Consider the following 15,226-nt stretch of genomic DNA (forward strand, 5'->3'; position numbering starts at 1 on the left):
ACGACGTGGGACTCCATCCCAGGTCTCCAGGATCACACCCTGGACTGAAGGTGGGCGCCAAACCGCTGAGCCACCCAGGGATTCCCTAGTTTCCCTTTTAAACAGGGGAACTAGTAATGGATGAATATGGATGCATTCGGATAAAAACTTAGCAAGAGGCTGTGGGATGTGCCCCACAAGATGTTATTATTATTATATATTATCATAAGTACCAGAGCGGATAAGTCAGTGATGTTATAATTATTTTAAAAGTTATTTCCTATCCTCTATTTGCAAAATAAATTCAGAAATATGTTTAGAACATGGTTAATTATGGATTTTTTAAATAATAAATTTATTTTTTAATTGATGTTCAATTTGCCAACATACAGAATAACACCCAGTGCTCATCCCGTCAAGTGTAATTATGGATTTTTTGTATATTTTTATTGGAGTTTTATTTGCGGACATATAGTATAACATCCAGTGCTCATCCCATCAAGTGCCCCCCCTCAGTACCCGTCACCCAGTCACCCCGATCCCCTGCCCACCTCCCCTTCCACTATCCCTTGTTGGTTTCCCAGAGTTAGGAGTCTCTTATGTTGTCTCCCTTTCTGATATCTCTCAGTCATTTTCTCTCCTTTCCCTTTTATTCCCTTTCCTATTTTTTTATATTCCCTGAATGAATGAGACCATATAAGGTTTGTCTTTCTCCGATTGACTTACTTCACTCAGCATAATTATGTTTTATGAAAACTGATGGAGTGTTCTACATTATAACACTAACTGAGTAGTGTTGAGATCTCCAGGGTGCACCTCAAAATATGGTATATCTCAATTTCAACTAAGCTCTTCATATTGTAACAGAAATCAAAGGAGTAAAATAGAAACCCAAATGCCAAGTATATTTCTGACAGAGGCCAGGTCAAAAGACATAGCTTAGTGCAAGAGCTAAACAGTTCTGTTAAATAAATCTTATAATTAATAAGCATATTTACCCACCCCATAAAGTGGTGCTTGATGTAATGGGGCTCCATCCTTTAGGTTTACACTGTTACATAAATTTACAGAGTTAACATCAAGAGAAAGAAGGTCTGAATGAAGATAAGCACCAAGTTATTCTTCCCAAGTTTGGTTCCCTAATCATTCATTTCACCTACTTGGATTGGAGTGATTATAAAAAAGAAAGAAGCTTTCCTACTAAAAAATAGATTATGTCTCTTAGACAATTTACATTTAGTTTACAAATGTAAACTTCAAAGACTTCTGTTTGATGCTTATATGTTTTAGTCATTTTTCCCAAAATCATTAATCTTTGGCAGACTCCTAATCCTTTTTTTTCAATTGTTGCAATCACAGTCAGTAGATACATCAGTAACACTTTGCTGAAAACACTACTGATTGTCATGAACTCATTTGAGATTTATGCAGACTAATATTTATTTCCCTAAAATATTCTATTACAATGTAGAATTGGTTGAGTTCCATGGATTTCTGAGGTTCTGGATGACTGCCAAAGCTTAGTTTTGTTTTGTTTTTCTCTTTGTTAATTGTATTAAATGATATTTCCCTTTAACTCATTATAAAATTTTATCGCTAAATGGAGCATATTACAACTATTAGAAATAGTGAATGAAATTTTCTAATTTTATGCCGAGATGAAGATTAGACAAATGCAACTGTCCCACATTAAATATCTTGCTATAACCTAATACATGTAATGTGTATACATATTACATATAAAAAGGGGTCAGTGCTTTTATTACTTTTTTCTCCAGCTTAAAAATAAAACAGATTGAAATAAACAACATAATAATAAGATAGAGTAACTCCAAGAAGGAAAAAAACTTAGAGGCAAATTAAAGAAGTTTTTGTTTGCACACATATAGATGGGCATATATTTTTGCCTAGATAAATTAGGATGAAAAAAAAGTTACAGTAGAATACAGAAGTGTTATGAATACGGTGCTTTGAAAATAAAGGAGTGTCTTATGAATCACAATGTTTATACAAAAAGCCTGATTTAAAAATTTAGGTGACATTTTCTCAAAAATATGCTCCTGACATTTTTTGTCTATCGTCAACATCAGTCTTTCCCCCCCGAATATACATATTCAGTAGACAATATTTAAAATATATATGGATAGGTAAGTAGGGAGATCAGTAGGTAGATAGAGTACTTGTTATATTAGTAAAGTCTGAGAAACAGAATTGTATTTATGTAGGTACAAATATTTCCTTTACGTGTCTTTGGCCTTGCATCATTTTCTCTCTTGGGTAATAAGCATGTAGAGGATAATAATATGCTCGATTTTTTTAAATAAACACTATGTAATATTTTATTCAGTTCATTAAATTCTTCAGAGGTCCCCCTGCATGGTGCATGACAAATTTTCCTTTCCCCCCAAGTCACTGATGTGGTGAATTCAGAGTTCCCCTGCATGTTTATATACTTTATATAAATGTAATCTGGTATTGTTAACTATGATTAAGTCATAGTTAATAATAAATTAACTTTAAATAAATTTACTTTAAATAAAACTATAGTTTTATTTAATAAACTATTTAAAACTTGAAATAATTTTTTTTTACCAAACATGGCCATTCTAAATTGTATTTTTTCTCTCCACATTACTTTTCATAGATTTTTAAAAAGATTCCATTTATTTATTCATGAGACACATACACACACACACAGAGTTAGAGACACAGGGAGAGAGAGAGAAGCAGGCTCTATGCAGGAGCCCAAAGTGGGACTTGATCCAGGTCTCCAGAATAACGCCCTAGGCGGGAGGCAGGCGGCCAACGGCTGAGCCACTTTTCACAGATTCTATGTTAATAGATATAGAGCTAGTTAATTAATTTAAATTCCTCATTAAAATTATGTTGGGGGGATCCCTCGGTGGCGCAGCGGTTTGGCGCCTGCCTTTAGCCCAGGGCGCGATCCTGGAGACCCGGGATTGAATCCCACGTCGGGCTCCCGGTGCATGGAGCCTGCTTCTCCCTCTGCCTATGTCTCTGCCTCTCTCTCTTTCTCTCTCTGTGACTATCATAAATAAATATAAAAAAATTCTGTTGGATGCATATCCTTGTATCCAAGAACTATTGATGGACATTTAAGCTAATTTGAAAATTACTCTTCTATATCCTATGTTATATTGAAATCTAAGTGTATATAAATTCTAGGCTCATTTATGACTTTTTCTAGAGAACATACAGAGGAATGAGATACCCAAGTAAAAGAGTGTGATTTTTTATTTTAATTTGATTTTATTAATTTTGATTTGATTTTAATTAATTTTGCCAAAAATTAAGCAAATTCATCAATCTTTCTATTGTAATTTTTGTTTTTGTGGTTTGTAAAAGAAAACCTTTCCTATTTGTATATCACATAGCTTGTCTCCTGTTTTGTCTTGTATAATTTAAATTGCATTTCAAAGTTGATGATGCCAAACGAATGAAATTTATTTTATTGGTGGTATGTTAAATGAATCTAAATTTATTTTAATGTATTACCAGTTGTTTCAGGAGTTATTGACACTTAACTTTACATTTGTCCTATACAAAGTTTCTATGAATGTTTTTCTCATTCTGAGCTTTTTAATCATACCCTTTTATCTATTTGTTTATGATAATAACAATAGTAATAATAATTAATCTTAGTATTTTTTTAATGTGCCAGATACTATCCTAAGTACTTTATAAATACTTAATCTTTTAATCTTACAACATTCTATGAGGTAGGTACTTTATATCTTCATTTACCAGATGAGCAGAGAATTTAAATAACTTGTCTAAGATCACATAGTACTTGGGAGAGTCAGGTTTAAACCAACATTTGGCTCCAGAGTTTTAATTTAATTTAACTCATTAATTTAATTTAACCCTCAGCTATCCTGCCCGTCCAATATCATACTCTGAGAGAAACTGCTATGTGTTACCAAGGCATATTTCATTTTCCTCTTCGGCATACTATTAACTTCTAATTCCCCAGCCTCCCTTTTAGCAAGGTATATTTATGTGATTTTTTTCTAATCAATGGACGATGAACAAAGTAATGTGTGTTATTTTGAGCCTTGGCTCATAAAATGTTCTTATGTATAATCTCCCCCTCCATTTACATACAAGATGCAGAAAAGCAAGTAAAGGATTATGAGATCCTAAAAGATAGACTACACATAAGATGCACTGAGCCTGGTCTCTGAATCACAGTGTGGACCACAGATGCCAAAGGATGGTTTTAAAGATTTAGGTAGGCAGGAAATAATATTCCAGAGCTGTGCTATCACATACAGTAGGTACTAGCCACATTGGTTACTAAATTTAAATTTTGATTGATTAAAATTAACTAAAATTAGAATTTTAGTTATACAGTCATATTAGCCACAGTCAAGTGTTCAGTAGGCACATATGGTTATCACATGATCATTATATTGAACAGCACTTATTTTAAGTGTAGAATAAGATTCTATTACAAATATTGTTATATAGATGTAGTACAATTTATTTATCTATTCACCTAAATGAAGGACAGCTCAGTTGCTTCCCTGTTTCGGCAATTATGAACAAAGCTCCCATAAACACTTATGTGTAGGTAGGTGAATGGATAACTAAACTGTGATACTTACTACTATGTAAAAGAAGCCAAGTCCATAGCATATACAACACCAAGAGTAACCTCTAAGGTTAAACTCTGGATATTGGGTAATTATGATATGTCAATCTAGATTCATCAGTGATAACAAATGTACCACTCTGATGGAGGGTGTTGATAATGGGTAAGTGTATGCATGTGTGGATGCCAGGGATATATGAGAAATTTCTTTACCTTTCTCTCAATTTTCCTGTGAACCTAAAACTGGTATAAAAACTTAAGTCTTTAAAAAATTAATTTATAAAGATACTCAATATCATCAGTCATCATGGAAATGCAAATAATAATCATAACAGAATGCCACTTCACACCACTAGCATGGTTATAATCAGAATAACAGAAAGCAACTAGTGTTGATGAGGCTTCAGAGAAATTGAAATTGTTGTTAATTGCTAGTGAGAAATATATAATGGCATCATCACATTGGAAAACAGTTTGTGGGGAGATAGGGTAACTGGATGATGGGCACTGAGGAGGGCATTTGATAGGATGAGCACCGGATGTTAAACTGTATGTTGGCAAATTGAATTTCAATTAAAAAACGTAAAAAAAAAAAAAAAAAAGGAAAACATTTTGAAAATCCCTGAAAATGTTCAACATAGAGTTACCATTTAAACCCAGAAATTCCAATCCTAAGGATACCAAAAAATAAGAAAAATATATGTCAATACACAAAATTGTATATGAAAGTTCAGAATAGTGTTATCAATTAACGCCTAAACGTAGAAAGAGTACAAGGTCAATTATCTGATGAATGAATAGTAACATTTAGTATATTCATACGACAGAATATTATTTGTCAATGTAAAGACTGAATTGCTGATACATGCCACATCGTAGATGTGCCTTGAGAACTCTACACCATGAAAGAAGGCAGTCATAAATTAAAATCTATTGTATTACTCTATTTATATCAAATTTCTTTAATAGAAAAATTCATGGAGACCGAAAATAGATTATTGTTTGCCAGTGAATTCCAATATATATAGCAGTTTCTCTTATGGTGATGAAATGCTCTAAAATTAGATAATACTGATATTTGCACACTTCTGTGAATATACTGGAATCAATGAATTATAGAGTCTAAAAGAGTAAAATTTATGGGTATAAATAATACTTTAATAAGCTGTTATAAGAAAAATATCATGTTATGCACATTTCTACATGCCTTTCTATGCACAGGTGTATTTATTTCTTCTGGTATATATTTCTTGGCTTGCTTTTGGCCACATCACTGTCCGCTTTTACTCTTGTTCACTAAAAACAAAACAAAACAAACTAGGTTTTGGCTCACATGTGGAGGAGGTAGAGATCAATTACACTGTATTATTTTAGGCCTTATCATAGCTCTAATACAGAGAAAAGACCAAAGAAGAAACACTTAGTAAAGAAAACATATAGAAAAAAGATAAATCAAAAATGTTTATTGCTAAGAATGTAGTCAAATTGTTAATTAATAAATAAAATTCTGAAAGAAGAGTGACTAATGTTATAGGAAATACACGTGAAATTATTTTCAAATATACTTATTATTATGTACCCAAATTGCATGCATCTGAAACTATTTTTCCCTAACATGATCTCTTCTTGGTAAAATACCCAAGTAGGGCTTCTTTCATTTCATTCTCTTTTGTTTCTATTTCTTGATAGAAATATTAAAGGAAAAGCAATTATTGCAAATGTATTTAAATACACTAAACACATTTAACTTTTCACTTCTTTCCATTAGAAATAACTGGATGATTAATTGATAATGCAGTGTAAAGTATAAGCATAATAGTAACAGTTATCTAATACTTACTATGCATTATGCATAATTTTGAGCACTTTACATAATTCGCTGATTTAAAATTTGGGCGATAACACTAGCAGGACTGAAAATGTGACAGGAAAATACTAAAATATCTAGTCTAAACTATATGAATATAAAAATCCTAACTTTTAAGTTCACAAAACTTTATTTGTAAGCTTTATTTGTAAGCTCCCACAAAAATTACTAAACATCAGTATACAGTTTAATGCAAATTGTACCTATGCTTCTAACAAAACTGAAAATATAGTCAGAACTGAGGTCTTCACAACACAATTGTTTGGTCACCTTTAAAATGAATTTTTGCAGGTCAAACATTAACTTCTAATGCATATTAGAAAAAAAAGCATATGCTGTTTTCTAACTATTGAATTGGTAAAATAAATAAGTTATAGATCAGTAAGAACTTCATACACATATACATGCTCTGAGTTTCCCTTTTGCTTCTCTGTGTTGAATGTTCTTATAATGTTTTTTTTTTTTTAAAGACTTTTATTTATTTATTTATGAGAGACTCACAGAGAGAGAGGCAGACACAGGCAGAGGGAGAAGCAGGATCCATGCAGGGAGCCTGACATGGGACTCAATCCTGGGACTCCAGGATCATGCCCTAAGGTGAAGGCAGATGCTTAACCACTGAGCCACCCAGGCGTCTCATTCTTAAAAGTTCTGTCTGTAAAACATAAGTGGATTCCCTTTAGTAATATCTCCTATTAATCCCCAATAATCCAGCCATGCCTGATTATCATTTTCCTGGTTTCCAGGCCAGAGTTTATGACTTTCTATATGTGCTGATATCTTTAGACTCAAATATTAACAGCCTTTATTCCAGAATATGTGAATATAACTGAATTCTGCTCCCAAAGAAATTATATGTACCCTAATTTGTCTTCTCAAATATTATGATATATTTTCTGGACTGCATGTTCTAATTTTGTTGAAAGATTATGACTTCTTTAGAGTCAGGCCACTTTCTAACACTATCTGCATCCCCCTTTTTCATATAACTCTCCATTGTGGTAGAAGTATACTAATGCAGCTATTTTGCATAGCCACTCCAGAGTCCCTTTAAGGAAATATCAATGAATAATGCTCCATGAATTGATTATATCCTATGAACTTATTGTGTGACCTTTGTCTATGGAAAAATATGGACATAAATATTTACTGCATTGTACAATATCTTATGACTTACACCAAAAATAAGACTAGGCAATTATAGATTAAGACCCTTTATATATTGCCTGTATTAAATGGCAAATGATATGTTATTTTTAAACCATTTTTTCCAACTTTGGAATGTAGATGACATTTGTTGCATGTAACAGATAGAACAAATAAATACTTAGCTAAACAATTTTGGGATTCCAGGATAAAGGATAGCATCTTCTGTCTTACTGTCTTTGGAGAAACTGTAAGGATTTCCTTTATCCAATAGCAACATGTTTGTACCTATGAGAACCTAATGTTTCCTTAATAATTGAAAATATTACAATATCTTTGAATTCTACTTAATTTTTACTTGACTGGGTCATCACAATGTTAAATAAGCTCAAGATTATTTGGCCATTATTAGGAATGGCCAAAATGGTTTTACAAAAGTTATTTCCCTGAAAACTCTAATGCAAGAAAAATGTTTTAAATAATATACTTCAAAAATAGTATACCCCACTATTTCTTTTTTACTTGAATCTATTTTTCTGGGATTAGAATAAGATCTGATAGACAAATCTAAGAACTTTAGCTCTGTTAAGCAGTATTAGCAGCAGTGATGATTGTAACATTAAATTTCTTGATTTGGGGCGGCACCTGGGTAGCTCAGTTGGTTAAGCATCTGCCTTCAACTTAGGTCATGATCTCAGGTCCTGGGATGGAGCCCTGGTCCCTGCTCAGTAAGGAGTCTGCTTCTCCCTCTCCCTCTGTCCCTCCTCCTGCTTGCTCTCTCTTGCACACACATGCCCTATGCATCTCTTTCTCTCTCCCTCGAATGAAAAAAAATAAAAATCTTTAGAAAAATAAATTTATTGTTTTTTTAAATTCAATCTAAAATATTTAGTAAATATCCTGTGAACCTTAAATCCTATTTTCTACCCTAAAAGCAACTGAAGTTAACAGTTTATATGTTCTTCTTGACTTTTTTCTATGCTGTACAGATATATTTTTTATATAAAATAGACAATATCTTTGAAATTATTATTTGATCTCTAGTAATGCAACAAAAACAGTATTCTGTATGGAAGTTTAGCTAGGCCTTGCAATTTCAACATTCCTTGAATCTGATGGAGAAATAAAGACAAGTTATTTGAAAATATAATTTGAGACACTATGATCTAGCTTCACCCTATAGTTCATAAAAAGGATCTCTTATACCCATATTGTCTAATGTGATAGCCTTTAAAACTTATGGCTATTGAGCGATGAAATATGACTAATCTGAACTGAAATCTTAAGCTCCACATATTTGGAAATTAAGGACTATATCTCAAAATAATCACAGCTTCTAGCAAAATAAATCTCAAGGTAATTTTAAAATATTTTGAACTAATGATCTGAACAATATAATAAACACAGGACTTAGCTAATAGCAGGGCTTATGGAGGAATTTATAGCTTTAGGGACTATAATTAAACATAATATCTAAATTTAATCACCTATCTTAGTAAGCTAGGAAGAAAAGCACAAACTAAACTCAAAGTCAGAAGAAAATATTTATAAATGTTTATTGACTATCATTTAGATTAAGGCAACATACCAGTGTTTTAATTTCATATATCCTTGAAACTAGTTTTATACATTTCACAACACATCTTATTTGTATGTGACTGAAATATATATAGCAGCAGGAAAGTTTTCAAGACATTTATTTTTCTTTCACTACAATTTCAATAAGAACAATTTTGCTACAAACCTTTTATTTTTATGACATTAGAAGTTGTTCAGTTTTGGAAACCCACATTAGCATGGAAAGCACTAACTGGAAAATATAAACAGGAACTTCTAATGTTTACATTTTTTAAGATTTTATTTATTTATTTATTTATTTATTTATTTATTTTAATTTATTTTTTATTGGTGTTCAATTTACTAACATACAGAATAACCCCCAGTGCCCGTCACCCATTCACTCCCACCCCCCGCCCTTCTCCCCTTCTACCACCCCTAGTTCGTTTCCCAGAGTTAGCAGTCTTTACGTTCTGTCTCCCTTTCTGATATTTCCCACACATTTCTTCTCCCTTCCCTTATATTTATTTATTCATGAGAGACACAGAGAGAAAGGCAGAGGCACAGGCAGAGGGAGAAGCAGGCTCCATGCAGGGAGCCTGATGTGGGGTCCCCAGGATCATGCCCTGGGCTGAAAGTGGTGCTAAACTGCTGAGTCACCTGAGCTGCCCAGGAACTTCTAATAAAAGAAAAATGAATAAATAGTGGTTACATGAAGGAAAAAAAATTGGAAAAATATTCCCAAAGAATGTAAACATAGTAGTTACATTGGTGTACAACTCAACAAAATTGTTAGATACCATTTGTCTCATTTACATGAGTCAAAATGTAGGAGATGAAAATTAGAATAGCATTTTTCCAATTAAACTGTCATAATTACCTGTATTGAAGTAACCTATAATGAAACATGACGAGTCTTCACTTCCTACTAATTTGTTATTTAGCACAAGATAGAAACATACAGAATTTATACTGAGTAAGAAAATATTCTGGACAGTAATGAATTCTGGAGTCATATTATATATTAAAAATACTTATTTTGGAAAAGCATAATCTGGGCCAACCTGTGATCTCACATTATATTTTTGAGATTAAGGTCTTTAGCAGCCAGGACAATGCCATAAGTTAAAGATACTTTAAGGAGAAAAAAAAGAAATCTAAGTCAGTAAAGATCTCTTAAACCTAACAAGAATAAAAAACTTATTAACAAATCACCTTTTTCCTGATTCTCAAGATGAAATTTTGAAATTTTGAAAAGATTGTGATTTCAATAAAATAAAATAAGACACATAAAAAAGCAAATACATTTGGTTGACTTATAAGAACTGAATAGTAATAAAAAAGGGGGAGGAAAGGAATCAAGCTATATAAAATTAATGTTTTATATATTACTGGAATTAAGCTAGTTTAAACCTGAATTTAATTCTAATTGGTTAAGATGTAGTATTAAACCCTATAGCAATCATTGAACAAAGAATTCTCAAAAGATAAAATCATGGAAAACATAATTAACGTGCATCATTGAACAAAGAATTCTCAAAAGATAAAAATCATGGAAAACATAATTAAAACATAATTAAAGTGCAACACTAAAAAGCATTTACTTAATGCCGAAGTAAGTAGGAAAGGAAAAAATATAGGATTAAAAAATATATGAGACTCTGAAAACAGGTAGTAAAATAGAAAACATAAATCTGACAATCGCAACAATAATATCAAATGGTAATGGATTAAATAATCCAATGAAAATTAAGACAGTGTCAAACTTGATAAAAAATATGATATAACCCTATGCTGTCTATAGAAGTCAGATTTTAAAATACAATGAGGTATGGGAAAAGGTGTGTGAATTATATATCATGCAAGTAGTAACAGCAAGAATGCTAGATAGGCTATACAAATATTACACAATATAGCTATAAAAAAAGAATTTGCTAGTGATGAAGAGGGACATTTCAGAATGATTCACTGATCAATTTATCAAGAAGATATAATTAGAAACATATGCGCCTATTAACACAGCACTATAGCAAATGAATCAAAAACTAACAGAAGAGAGGAAATTCAGTAAGAGTTGGAAATTTCAATATCCCATTTCAATAATGATTAGAACAAGTAGAAGACTAACAATAAAAGATTTGAACAATACAATAAACTGACAGACAATATAGATTTAACAGAGAACATTCTATACAACAGAAAATATACATTCTTCTCAACTCCACATGGAATATTTCCCAGGATTGACCATTGCTAGGCCATTAAAAACAAAACAAAACAAAAACCTCAATAAATTTAAAAGGATAGAAATAATACGAAGATATGTTCTCTGATCACAATGGAATGAAATTAGAAATAAATAACAAAAAGAATTTGATAAACTCACATGCATACAGAAATGAAACAACACACTGAACTTAAAAACAAGAAAAAAGAAGAAAATTATAAAAATTAAAATAGAAATTCATAAAATAGAGAACTAAAAGCAGTAGACAAAAAATTAGTGAACAAAACACTGATTCTTTAAAGAGAGAGGGAGAAGGGGACTAGAGGTGGTGGGGGGAGAGTGAGAGAAAGAGAGAGAGAGACCTAGATTACTAGGATCAGAAGTGAAAAAGGAGACATTACTATGAAAGAAGAAGGAAATATGAAGGATTATAAGAGAAAAACATGAACAAGTATATTCCAACAAATTAGATGACTTTAGAAAAATTCAATAAACTAGAAAGCAGAGTAAAGAAATAAAGAAATTAAACTGAAAAAAGAAAAAAAAAGTTGTGTTATTGAAAAACCAAATAAAGTGGCAAGTATTTTGATAAACTGATTTTAAAAAGACACATAAACATCATTAGCAATAAAAAGTGCATATGAATTTAAAAAAATAAAGCTTAATAAAAATCCATAAAATCTTTATCCCAATAAATTAAAGATTTGAAAGGAATATTTTCTATAAAACATAATTTATATAAACTCAATAAAATAAGAAAATGCAGCAATAAAAAAAGTAAAAGAAAATGCAATGATAACAGGCTGCTGGAATAAGTTGAGTCTTTTGAAATCCATACCTGTACTTAAAAGGGGGAAAGTAATCCAAAATATGTTCAAAGGTGATAAAACACTTAGGAGATTTTAAATATTGGCTATAGAAGATTAAGTGTAATGGGAAGGAGCCTAATGGTGGGTATGATTACCACTTTACATAACTTTATAAGAACTTGGATAAAATTAAAAATACCCATATTTGTAAAATAATAATTTACTGTAAAAAATAATGAAGTCTGCTCTTAAGCTAACCAAATACTTAATGGCTTCAACCCATATTTGTAAGCAGTTTTTACATCACCTCAGAGATTTAAAATAAATTTAAATTTTTAAATGGAATCTTAAAAAAATGCATTTAGAAGTCATATGAAAATGTTACATAAAATTAAGATAGTTTGTCTTTTGTCTTATTTTCTATAATTGAACCATGGGACTCACTTAGGCCCTAAGCAGGAGCCCCAGTTGAGACAGAAATTGTTGACATCGCAAAGTAGTAAATACACAGATCGCAAACAAGATTGTGACCTAACCCTCTTACTTTGATCTCGATTTGAAGAGAAGGTACAATTTCAAATTTACTTTTGAAATTGTACAATTGGTACAATTTCAAATTTACTTTTGATTACAATTGACAAAATGATATTCTTTGATGGGTATAGGGAAGCCTATATTCAAAAGCTACAGTAATAACCCCAAACTTACATGACAGAGAGGAGTATCACTCTGGAAAGCCTGTAAAATGAAACATAAATGTCCTTTTGCTACAAAATCACTCTCAGGTAAATTATTCAACATAATCTCTTAATTATCATTAATAAAAAGATATTTTCTCCATTTAGGCATACATCCTGCTGTTAAACTGATAAATACTGATACCTTTCCAAGAGGATAAAATTTCTAGAATGTATGTATGCATAACCATACTAAAGAAATATATTCTCCTAAAATATTTGAAACTTAGAGTAAATGTTAATATAAGGAAATCAGTTTCCTAGTTCCGATCAAGTACTTTTTGTAAAAGTTTTTATTTATTTATTTGAGAGAGAGAGTGAGCACAAGCAGGAGAACTGAATATGGAGAAGGAGAAGCAGCCTCCCCACTGAGTAGGGAGTCCCTGCTGGCCTCGAACCCAGGACCCTGAGATCATGATCTGACCCCAAGGCAGACACTTAATTACCAACTGAGCAACCCAAATGCCCCATGAACAAATAACAAAGTATTTTTCAGAAGACAGATTAGCAAGAGTAATTTTGTTGCTTCTGATGTTTTTTTTCTTAGATTTATAAATATATTTTTAAAAACCCTCAGTTAAACAAGAAGGGAAAGAGTAGGCTAATTATATTTTGTATTATTCTGTCATGTAAAGTCCTAATTTTAAACAGGAAATTTCTAATAGAAATACTACCAAGGCAAAGTTAACCAACATAAATTTCTCTAATGATAAAAATGTTCCGCATATGTGTTGTCCTATATAATAGCAGCTAACCCCAACTCATTAGTGAGACTTGAAAAGTAGCTAGTAATACAGAAGAATGGAATTTTTATTTCCTTTTAATTAATTTTAATTTAAATATCCACATGTGGCTAATGGCTACAATACAGGAAAGCAAAGCAAGAATTTATATATTTTACTCGGTCAGGACTTCGTGTACAAGCTTGCATCCTCTAAGACACATTATACATGAGTTTTGTGAAAATGAATAATCACTTTCAGCTTTTTCAAAAGAGAAATTGCCACAGAGATTCACAAAAGCCCACTTTTAGAAAGAACAAATGAGCATATACTACCATGTTAATCAGTGTTTAAATGTGTTAAAAAACAACAAACAAACACAATGATAATAAGGATATGAAAAGCTACTTGTTAGAACTAATAAGAGAACAAGAAAGCATTTTTATCTGGTGGCCCAATTTGACAACATTTCAGTAAGTCTTTCAAAAAGAACAGTTTGCTAAAGACAAAATTACGCAATTAAAGCATGCTATATGGAATTTCATTAATATGTTCATGTTAAAAACAGATAATCTTCATTTGAAGTCTACGTGATAGGAAAATACATAAATCACATTTATCATCTCTCTTACTTCTAGGTGCTTTTTGTGACTTTTGCATTTATTTGAAGAAGCAAAGGAAAACTTACAATTATTTTGGAAATTTGGGAAACTCTTCCAAATTAGTCCAAGTCTTTGAAATACTCTGATTTGGATTTTAAAATGAGCATTTCTCTTAAAAGTTTATACAATGTAATACGATTATTTTTGGTTAGATAACTGGGTAATTTTATTCCGTATAATTTTCCAGGGACTGTAGAGACTCACATTTTCTAGTTCTAAGTAATCGATGTCAACAGTTTTTGAATGCTCTTTATACAGACTCATAAAGTAAATTAAAATACAATCACATTGGTTATAACATCATGGATGCATCAAATACTTTGAAAATAAAGACTAAAGGGCAAAGTACACATAATAAAGGGACATAGAGCCAAATTTACTAGAAATCACTAGTGCTAAGCATAAATTCTTCAACCTAAAAATTAACTCAGTGCCTTTACCAGTCTGTGAAAAGTGGAATCAAAATGAATTATGCGGATCTTACTTTCTAATAAAACAATTCACATAGGGCACCTGGGTGGCTCAGTGGTTGAGCATCTGCCTTTGGCTCAGGTCATCATCCCAGCGTCCTGGGATTGAGTCCCAATTAGGGTTCCCCACAGGGAGCCTGCTTCTTCCTCTGGCTTTCTCTTTGTGTTTCATGATTAAATAAATAAAATATATTTTTTAAAAAACTCACACAATACCATCAGAAGAAACAAAGTGTTTTTTTAAATCTAAACTCTGATGAGAATGAATTTGGAGTATTATATTTTCAATGATAGATGTGTCAATATATTTAATTCAGTCATTCATTATCTTGACCCTGTACAAACAAAACCACTAAAACTATGTTCATAGTTGTCAAAATATTAGCTTAAATTTTTGCTTCTGAAATATTCAGATCACAAGAAAACTCCTTCCTT

Source organism: Canis lupus, chromosome 20, assembly GCF_048164855.1.
Source record: "Canis lupus baileyi chromosome 20, mCanLup2.hap1, whole genome shotgun sequence".
NCBI lineage: Eukaryota > Metazoa > Chordata > Mammalia > Carnivora > Canidae > Canis > Canis lupus.